We start from the raw sequence: 10593 nt of genomic DNA, 5'->3' as shown, positions 1-10593 counted from the left end.
GGCTCATATATCGTCCTGTCACTCAGCCTGCTCTATCTGGAGATTATTGACATGGTTTCCCATGGAAACAAGGGGAACAGCATCATACTACTGCATTTCTCTGATAACTTCAGAGCTCCTGGCTTATTTTGACCAAATCTGACAGAGGCAAGAGCCTTGGAGATAATTTCCTACAAGCTGTGCAAGGCAGATGGTCACGTAGAGAAGCCAGGCCTCTGAGACAAGCTGTCTCAAGAACCATATTGTTAAAATAACAGAGAACTTACCAGGGAGGAAACCAAAGCAACGCTCAAGATCTGGATGTGCTTTGATTGTGGCTCATACCAGCTGTAGCATCAGGAGCCAGTTACACGTGGAAGGAGCTTTACAGGCTTCTGTTCCAGAGATGGAGGAATTACTTCGCTGCAACACACACAAACCTGCCTTTTTCTCCAAACTTAGGAGGCAGAAACTTCCCCAAGGGGGGCAGTTGGAAATCTCATATCGCTCAGAACCTGTGTTTTATTACCTATGCTCACCCTCAAGCACACCATGTCTTTTAAGCTTTCAGTAGCTGATTTATCAGATGTAGGGCTGACATAGGACGTATTTCTCTTAAGAAGCCCAAAAGGGGTATGACTGGCATAGTATCAGACCCTGTAGTATCTGGGTGCTGTCTGAACCTTAGCTTTGGCAAGAAGTGGGTCCCTGGTCACCATTTTATTATGTGCCAGGACTTGCTCATACTGAAGGGCTTTCCCCTACTGAGGAGACCTGACAGCCCTTCGTTCGGTATTCTAATCACTTCTGGGGTCTCAAAGGTTCCCAGGCCCCTGGATCGGAATTTAATTTCTGAGAATTTGCCCCAAGAGACTCAGCAGTAAGAGAAAGCATGACAATGACATAGCTTGTCATTGACCACAATGTACTTGACTGCCAATTTAGAAACCAGATTACATGTGTCATGTTATCACATTAATTGGTTCAATGTGTGACTTTAACTAGAGTTACAGGATTTATCTTTTTGAAGCGCTCAGTGTTAGCTTTTAAACTGTCAAAATGCAGACTCCTTTTTAAAGCATCTAGCTTACTTCTCTGCATTGTTTTTAGAATTTGAGAAGAAGCTCTGAAATTTGCAATTTCTCTACATGACTATTAACTATTCACATTTCTTCTTCATATGCTTGACCAGAAAAAAAGATAACCAGTGAGCAGAGAGTCCACACATCATTCTTTGAGTTCATTGGTTTTTACACCTACTTCTGCCAGAATGGTCTACTGAAATAGTCCCAATTATCTTTGAAAAGTTACGAGAGGAGTTACTCTACTTCTCCTCCTTAGCTGCTTATAAAACGTTGAGAAGTACTGTGGTTCTGTTTCTACTCCCATTATCCCAAATATCTTTCTTTGTGTTGGGGTTTCTACCTCAATGCCAAAGTAAGTACGGCACCTTTATTTTGTTGCATGGATTCTGTGAAGTCAGTTAATCTGTAAAATTTATTTTTCATTTATCTCTTAGACTATATGAAACAGTCTTACAATTACAATGTGATCAGCTTAATAAATACTAAAGAAGAAGGAAAATATCTGCAACTCAAAAAAGTAAGAACAAAATTCTAAGTAAATTGTTTTGATGCTCATGTTCTATATAACCTTGGTATCAGCGGGGAACATGGAGAGTTGAAGGAACCTAAGGATTCTGGAAGTTCTTTTTGAATTACTTTCATGAGACTGGGTAAAATGTAAAACATATTTTGATCTAGAAAGAACAGTGCAATACAGTCAGGGCATGTAAAATTCGAGTGTTAAAAGACATAATCAGTAACTATCCAAGTACAAAATGAAGTAAAAATAAATGGATAAAAAAACTAGACATTTAATGTAAAAAGATAAAGGTTATTCTAAAACACTAGATACAGTCAGTATTTACGTTGTTGGCTGTAGGACTTCACTATGATGTTTGAAATATATAATTTCTATCCACATTGTGTCAGGTTCTCTTTCTCCACAAAAAGGAAGCTACAAGCCCTTGCAGATGCCAAGTTACAGTGACAAGTGAGTGACGTGGCCTGGAAGAAACTGTTTTGTGAGAGAAAAAAAAAAGGAGTGCATATTTAAACTGTGAACAAGAGGGCAAAATCTGCGCAAGGCTGATTTCCGTGTTTGCACGGAAGTGATATCCATTATTGACATAAATGTCTACTTGGAGAAATGACTTAAAAGCTGGGATGCCTTGCTAGATATCTGTGGCAAAAAGAAAGGGCTGTGGAGGAGGTGAGTGTCAGTTCAGGGAAGATGTTCCACTGACAAGAGGAAACTGCTAAGAAGTTGCCCATGAGAGAAGTGGGAAGCAGGCTGTGAATGATAGCCTTTCTGATAGGTAAGAGGGGAAAAGTCATAAGCAGACAGCTACTTAGGGAGGGACTGTAAAGGGAAAAAACCTCAAAGGAAAAGTTGGAATTGTAAGAGGACTGCAGAGATGGGAAGATGACCTACTTTGTTGTAGAAGCCCATCCAGCATGCGATATGATTATCCACATGAACATTTCGGAGTGATACACTCCTTATACCTCTGTCTGGAGGGATGTGGTCTTGCTTCTCAGCTGACAGTGCAGAGAGCAATGATGACAGTGTCCTAGGCAAACAGGTAGTACTATGTTTCAATACTGTACCATCACAGCTGCACACAGTATCTCCACAGAGGTGTGATGTGGTCTATCTTGCTGACCACAGTGCCTGGACTACCTTTGTTAATTGCTAATCTCCTTTGCTAAAAGGAGAGAAGTTGATCAATACAGCAAAAGCAAAGTATAAAGTCTGCTCTCAAGAAGTCATAGCAAAATAGGGCTAGAAAGGTTGTCAGGAAGGCATTACACCACTAGCAGCTCAAAAGCAGGCTCAGCCCTTCAAAAATATCCCAGGAAGATTTTTGTCTAGCCTGTTCTTCAAAACTCCCTGTGCTTCAATACCCACATTTTCCCTTGGTTCCAGTCACAGAGGCAGAAGGGACTGGTGGGCAAACAGGCTGCAAGCCTTTTACTGTTAGCACACTTGTACGGTACAAGGAAGAAAGATGCCGTAGGGGAAGGCTTCTCTGCTGGTCTTGCTCTTGCATGTCTGGCTGGGCCAGAGCTTTAACAGTGCAGAAGCACCCTGAGTAATGTGCCAGCTAATTTGCCACATCTGCAAACTGCAGTGAAAGGGATGGGTGAGGCAAAGGGTGGGAAGATTCTAACTTAGCCTTACCTTCTGAATTAAGCTATCAAAAAAAAAACAAATGCAAAGCAAAACAAAACAAAAAAAAACATGGCAGATTCACTAAATTAGCAATGCCTATTACATCTTCCTGTAAAAACAGATAGGTGTAATCATAACATGACTTTTACTAATGCACTTTTGTAATCTGAATAAACCCTGATCCAGAAAAAGGGAGGACATAATGACAACTATCTTTGAAGTCCCATTATGGTATTTGGAATAAATCAAGAGGTAGTGATGTAAAGAGTAGATAAATTCAAAACTTAGTCTGAAGCAATCTTTTTCCAGAACCTGTCCTTGACAGTTTTATAAAATGGGATGGTTTCTCTTGGTTTCTGTAAACTCTTGGCAGTTGTTAGGGCCACTGAAAGAATGAAATGTTAAACCTGTGAGCAGGATCATAACCCACCCTGACCTGCTTTTTGCCCCTTAGTGTATGTTCTGGGTTTAATACTTGTGATTTTTCTCAAAAATCTTTAGCATTGTAACTTGCAATGGTAGTACACTGTGTACCACGCTCTCTATCTCAAAATGCCCTAACTTGTGGTTTTCCTGGTATTCAAGAAGTTGCAGTCTTACTGCTGAATTGATTTTTGTGGCTGTGTTAAAGTACTGTCCCGCCTTTGAAGGTCAATGTAAATCCTGCCTTTGGTGGCATGTGATCAGGCAGAGGGCTCCAATGCCTTTAAAAGCATACCAGCAATGGGACTGCTTTGGCATATTCATGTATGTGTTTGTGGGGATCCCCTAAAATGCTACTGTAACCATATCTCATACCTGCAAGGTCTTGCTGATATGCTACTCTCAAATAAGGCTCTGGGTCACTTCTCACAGGTGATGAGGGAAATCCCCATCAAATTCAGTGATCCTCTCCCATGCGTTAGAAATCTGAGGACCAGGTATGAAGAGAAGACAGGCAGGCTCTAGATATGTTATTGTGAGTCTTTCCACAAGATCGTGAAAAAGTTTGTGTCAAAATGCTACACTATTTTAAACTGTACGAAAGTGAGACTTCATTCTGGTGTTATCTCACACACACATGCAATGTCTCCATTCCTTGCTTTGAAATAAGAGCTACGCCCTTGAGCCTGAAGTCCACAGGCCATGTTATTTCTATGGAACCAGATATCGCAATCCACACACAGAACTGAGGCAGATCATCAAGAAGTTTGAGTGTCCTGTCCTTCATCCACTCAGGAGAATTAAGTCCTCTCTGGCTCGGGTCTCCTGGTCTCTGAACTGCAGCATGATGTCAATTGCCAGAGAGTGCATGTTTCTTTTCACACTGCAGGGTTGTGCCCTTGTCAAAATAAGGTGCATTTATAAAAGGTTTAAAGACAAATAAAGAACCTTGCACCAGGTTTCCACCACAGGAAGTCTTTGCTCGGCTGAGATCACAAGGAGCAGACTGGTTAAGTGGCACATGTCTTCTCCACAGGCACAAGGGAGAGGAAGAGGGTTAATGACACAGTGCAATGCCTCATAGAGCACAACGTGAGGCACCCAGCAAAGGGCAGTCTAGGACTGCTGTCTGTCTAACAAATGCTCGCATCTTATTTCATGCTCTGTGTTCATTTTGTGTCACTTCCCAAACTGTGATGGACAGCACTATGTATTTCCACTGAGGGAAATGGGTAATTAGCCTGGGGAAGAAAGAAGCCTAGTGTGCCAGCAAAGAGCTGTGATGTGTGTTGCCAATACCAGTTTTAGCTCGTCTGCAGAAAGGGAAAAGTACTGCAAGGACAAATATACATAGGAAAGGAAAAAAACCCACAGTATCGTAACTGATGTTGGTTAGAGCGCTCGTGGTGTTTTGCAATCAGAGACCATGTGGCCCAACAACCTTACCCTTTGGCCTCGCTGCTCTGTGGTTTTTCCTCAAATCTTCCCACGTTGGTCATCTGTTTTGCTTATTACCCTGATGAGTCATTGTCCAATTCGACGTTTCTTTGAGTTTCTCCTCTTTTCCTCTCTCTTTTGCTCTCTGCAGCAAATAAAACTGCTGTGTCCTGGCTCTCAAGCTAGTACCTGTGCTAGCAGCTATTCAACCTTTAATTCTGTCTGTGCAACCACTGCCAGTAATTGTGGCACTGAAAACTAATACAGACAGGAGAACTACATGATATCTTCCAACCTGCTAATACTGGTGGCAGTTTGTAGCTGCAGTGTTCAGCGGCATAGAAATGCCTACATACACCAACATACGTTGGACCTGAGTATACAAAGCTAAGAAATTTTACTGTAAGCCATAATATAAAGACCTATCCATAAGGAGTGCTCTGCTTGTGCCTAAAGTGAAAGGTGTTATAACTCTTGCAAGCGTGATCAGCTTCTGCTTAAGGACTATGTTATCTTAATGCTGCACATTGCTGTCATTTATACGAAGGGCTGGTCCTCCACTGAACCATAATGAATGTCTGGCTTCGAATATACCTTGTAGCTATGAGCATCAGAGTTTAATTGTAAAGTGTGAAGGTTTGTTCCTTTTTATAAGTACTAAATCTTTTGATTCATTATTTTTATACTGGGGGAAAAAGGAGGAATACAACTTGAGATCTGTCTATCCTCAGACTGTAACATGCTGGTTTAATAGCTGATAATTATCTACAATAATGAAGAATAATTAAGATAACTTAAAAATCTATGTCTTATCCTGGTCAGTAATTACATGCAAGGATTAGGTTTTTCTGTAAGGCTCTATGGCTTTTTTCTGATAAAGCTGAGTATTTAGATAAGCAAATAATTCTTACAATTTTAATTAACCACAGCTTATTTCTTGCTTATTTACCACTAGAGAAGTGTGTTATCTGTTAATACTACTACTTCCTTTTGGGAAGCTTAGATATGGCATTTGTAATACAACTCATTGTCTGTGTATCTTCCTGGTCACTGCAGCAATCAAAGCTATAGCACAGGCAGGACAATGACAAATGTAACATAGAGTGGAAGACAGACTGGGGAAAATCACGAAAGTCCTTCCACCTGCCAGCCCTGACGGGCATTTGTGGCAGATTAAAGTATTATATCATAGAAAAGGCCCCATGTGCTGTATTAGTGATGTTATTTATTGGATCTTTAAGAAGTACTTGTAACCTTGGGAATTTCAGGCCATTTAGGACCTCAGTTGGATTCAGAAATGGAAGGGACAGAAATGCAGTAAGAACTGTCATTTTTTGTTATCATTTAACTTGAATGGGTGGGTGATAGCATCTTGACAGTGTAAAAAAATACATAGAAAAAATTCTTCAGCTGTGGAAACAGCTTTGAAATCACTGACAGAGGTTTGCAGCTGAATGCCAGCTTAGATGCTCCATGAGAGCTCATGTCAGGCTTTGTCTGTGAGGAACCATTTCTTTGTTCCTTTTTTGTGCAGAAGTGGCATAATGGAATCTGTGATTGACCCTTAAACTGTACCTAGCAATAACCACACTGGCAGGAAAGAATGGACATCCTAATGGAAAACAACTTTGAAATATTTCACAGTGATCTCATGTTTTGCTCTGTTCCCATTGCTCCTCCCTTCTCTGACCCCAAATGTTCGTTCTAGGAAAAGGACGACTCACACAACAGAAAACTGTCTGAGGTGAATGCGGGCATGTATGGCATTATTTGTGACTGTATAAATGTGCATCTTAAAAGGTTGTACAGCCCTGGACCTTGCTTTAAAAGCAGAAAGGTCTTATAAGGTCAAAGCATTCAGACAAATGGGTGAGACATTGCTTTCTGTACATACCACAGATTCTGAGTACCAAAATGCATGCTAGCTGATAGAGAAGATGGAACTGGTATTTGTGTCATCTAATACAGATACTTCCTTGTTTCTCATAGCAGAGGTTTGGGGTTTTTTTTTAGAACTGGAGGATTTTTCACTCCTGTTAAATACAAGAGTATTTCTTGGTGCCTCTCATCACTCAGCTAGGAAAGCCAGTGATAGGGACCCTGCTATGGTATATAGGGTGCAGACGTTCAAAAGTGTTTCTTTCAACATCTCACCTTACAGACCGCAGAGAAAGCTGGGGGTGCTGTTCATTTTGGATTAGCTGTATGGTGAGGGAAAGGATGGGACTGATAGCTGTTAACTGCTGTTGGGTCTGAGCACTTTACGAATAGCCCAGCCACTTCATCTCCCTTACCAAAACTCTTGGTGTGAACTGTTTCCCTCCACGGTTCCCGGAGAAGAGAGTTGCTCTCTGAGGTTGTGATCTTGCAGCGGTCGCTCCTGTGCCATGAAATGTCACTGAAGAGAACCGACAAACCTGCAAACTTGACCTTGTGTGTGACAGAGACATGCTGTGGAGGCTGTAATGGTTTAGGTTCCTGATTATATTGCAGATAATCAGTGGAGGGTTAAATCCAAGCAGCAAGGAGTTCATTATGGTACTTTTTGCTTTTCTTTAGCACCATCTGTGAGTTTATCCGTACAGGATTTATCATCAACCATATGACTGTCAACTGAATGCTACTGTTCTTCAGAGAGTAAGAACAGGGAATAGTGCAGTCTGACAGACATTTCAGTTCCTTCCTCATCATCCAAATATTCTGTCATTTGAGTCTCTGTTGTCTTCACATGAACCTTATCAGCACCAAATAGGATCTGCAAAAAGAATCTCTTTTCTTTATGCCTCCATCAGACAGGCTTTTTAAATAAAGCAATAGTTCACAACAATGATTTTTCTTTCATAGTCTGGTTGGTATATCCTGCAAATGACAGCTATATTTTGTGATCCAGAACAGTAATATTTGGCAGTAGTATTTCCTGAAAACTATAAATAGACCCAGCAGTATGATTATCTCTATCTGACTGAATGGGATACTTGAGAAAGATTTCAATGGGCTTGCTTCTAGAAAAAGAGTGGTGAACTACTAAGATACAGTTTGTGAGGTTAGCTGGGTCTAGTGATAATTTCCTGAGCACCATTGAGACTATTTTGTTCTTTTAGATGGTGGTAGTTTTTACCTTAAAGGGTTGAGGATGTCTGGTTTTAAGTGTGTTTAAGTTTTACTGGTGTTCTTGCCTTTCCTCCATTGCCAGGATGTACCCATGACACCAAATTTACAATTAGCAGAATCATGGGGAAGAATCTGAAAATTCTGTTAGGCTCTGCCGGGGCAAGTTAGGAAACAGAAAGTCTGTTTATTTGGGCTACGTGTGGCATGTTGCCACTGTTGACAAAATCAGTCTTGTTAATGGCTTGCAGAATAGCTTCTCTGTGAGTTGGATTACTCATTCCTTGCTGCAAGAGGTGCTGGGCTTTAAAAGAAAATGAAAACTCAATGGGTGAGGATTTATGATGCAAACTCATCAGGCCATTGCTCAGTGGATGCTAGAGGGATGTTGCAAGGATTCTCCTGCTTTCAGTCAGCGCTGGGGTGGGGCCTCAGGCTGTGATAAACATCTTTTGAGTCTAATTCTTTTGCCGTTAGAGATCTGTAAGAAAACCAAGGGTACTGGCAGATTACCACACATTTCTGTTGAAGTTAATCACTAGAGAGAGAGAATTCACCTTTTTTCTCCCTCAAAACATGCTTAGCTATACTTTAATCAGAAAGCTAGGAGTTAATCCAATATGCAACCTTCCAAGAAAGAAAACTTTACAAAAATGTCATCATCCATCAGTATCAGGCCTGCAATTCAGATATGAAGGTCATCTTTCTTTCTGCATGTTTCCTTTCAGATATCCTCAACACGAGAAATCAGACGTCAAATTTCCTTCTTAATATAATCCCTATAGCCTTTTTAATAAAGAGTGTGGAAATACTTTCTAAAATATAAGCAGTTGTTCAGTCCACTCAGATGAAGAAATTTTAAGCAAATAAAGTTTGCTTAAAGTCATGTTAAGCAAATAAAGGTCTCTGATAAATGTTAGCCTTTGATGGTGTTCAAAAACCCCCACAAGGTATTCAGGCAGGATACACCTCAAAGACGTACGTAGTGCAATACATGTAGAGGAATGGCCCAAATGTTACCGCATTGCAATGGAGCATGATATGCAGGTTGGGTTTTTCTTGTTGTTCAGAAGTTTTTACATTTCTTCTCTCAGGAGACTGATTTTGTCTGGCAAACTGTTAGCCTTGCTGGGGAACGATCACCTGGGGACTCTGGGCAGGAGCTTGTAGCAGGCAACCTGTGTCTTCAGACTCACACCCTCCAACGCTCCACAGTTTTCCTAACCCCACACACTACTTGCAGGACTGCTGCTACAGAAGAGGCATTAGTCACTGTAATAGCCAGCCAGCCAGCCAAGGAAAGCATGTGTGGAGCTCTACAAACTGATGAAGTTGGACTTACTACAGTTCTCTGCCTTACACACAAATTGAGACACTTCATGTCGTTGAGGTATTTATAAGGTCTCTGGCTCTCCCTCCCATGACTTCGCTATGTCTAATAGTGCAGAAGGTCATTCACCTCTTTTTTGAGCAGAGGCACTTGATAGCAACTATTTCCTCCGCACTAAGGTGGCTGCTTCCAGGAAGCTCATGGGAACTGAATTGCCTTTGAGATCTTCGCCTTTCTGTCAAATCTGAGTGAAACTAGCCCCTGAGTAAAATACAAGAAAAAGTCCTGACTGGGAGAGGCATAGGGGCAAGCATCCCGCTGTGTTTCCTAAGAAAATCATATCAGATTTTTAAAGGAAACAGGGACAACTGAGATGTTTGGGTAATGTGTTTGCTATTGATCGCCCATTATTATGACTGTGGTAGACTTCATACTTTCAGGATATTTCTTCATTACACCTTGTAAGACTGAGGTAATTGTCTAAAATCAGCAATTACCGTTCCACACGATGCATTTTATCCTTTTTTTTGCCTACAGCAATATAATGAATTTGAACTCAATGTACTGTCTCCCCAGCCCTTTGGTTCATGAAGAAGTACTGCACAAATTGTACTCATCTGTGTGTGTTTTTAATCTTTTGTCTTCAGTAATGGATTTATCTTGCTTTCAGTTCTCTTGGTACAATCTCTGAAAGCAGCAGTCCAACAACTAAGACACAAAGTCACTCCTTTCAACTCGCTCTTTGTGCATCTACTACATTTCCCAATATGAAGCCAATGGAGATTTTGCTACCACTGAGGGCAAGACCAGGCCTGTAGAGGCTGTTTAGCCTGTGAAATAAGCTAGCTTGATAGTTAACACAGGCTGCACTACAAAATTCAAGAGAATACAGACTCCAATAGGAGTAATGCAGACTAGTTAAAGGGGATAAAGAACTGTAGACCTGACAGAAACTAGGCAAGGGACTGTGTCATGCAGAAATGGAAATGCCCCCCATCTCTCCTTCCTTTCCTGTCATACATCTCTCTCCCTTTTGTATTCTTTCCCTGACCTCTTCCATCTGTAACTATGGGATGATG

The sequence above is a fragment of the Calonectris borealis genome, chromosome Z, assembly GCF_964195595.1.
Source record: "Calonectris borealis chromosome Z, bCalBor7.hap1.2, whole genome shotgun sequence".
Taxonomy (NCBI): Eukaryota; Metazoa; Chordata; class Aves; order Procellariiformes; family Procellariidae; genus Calonectris; species Calonectris borealis.
This window is presented reverse-complemented; position numbering follows the sequence as displayed.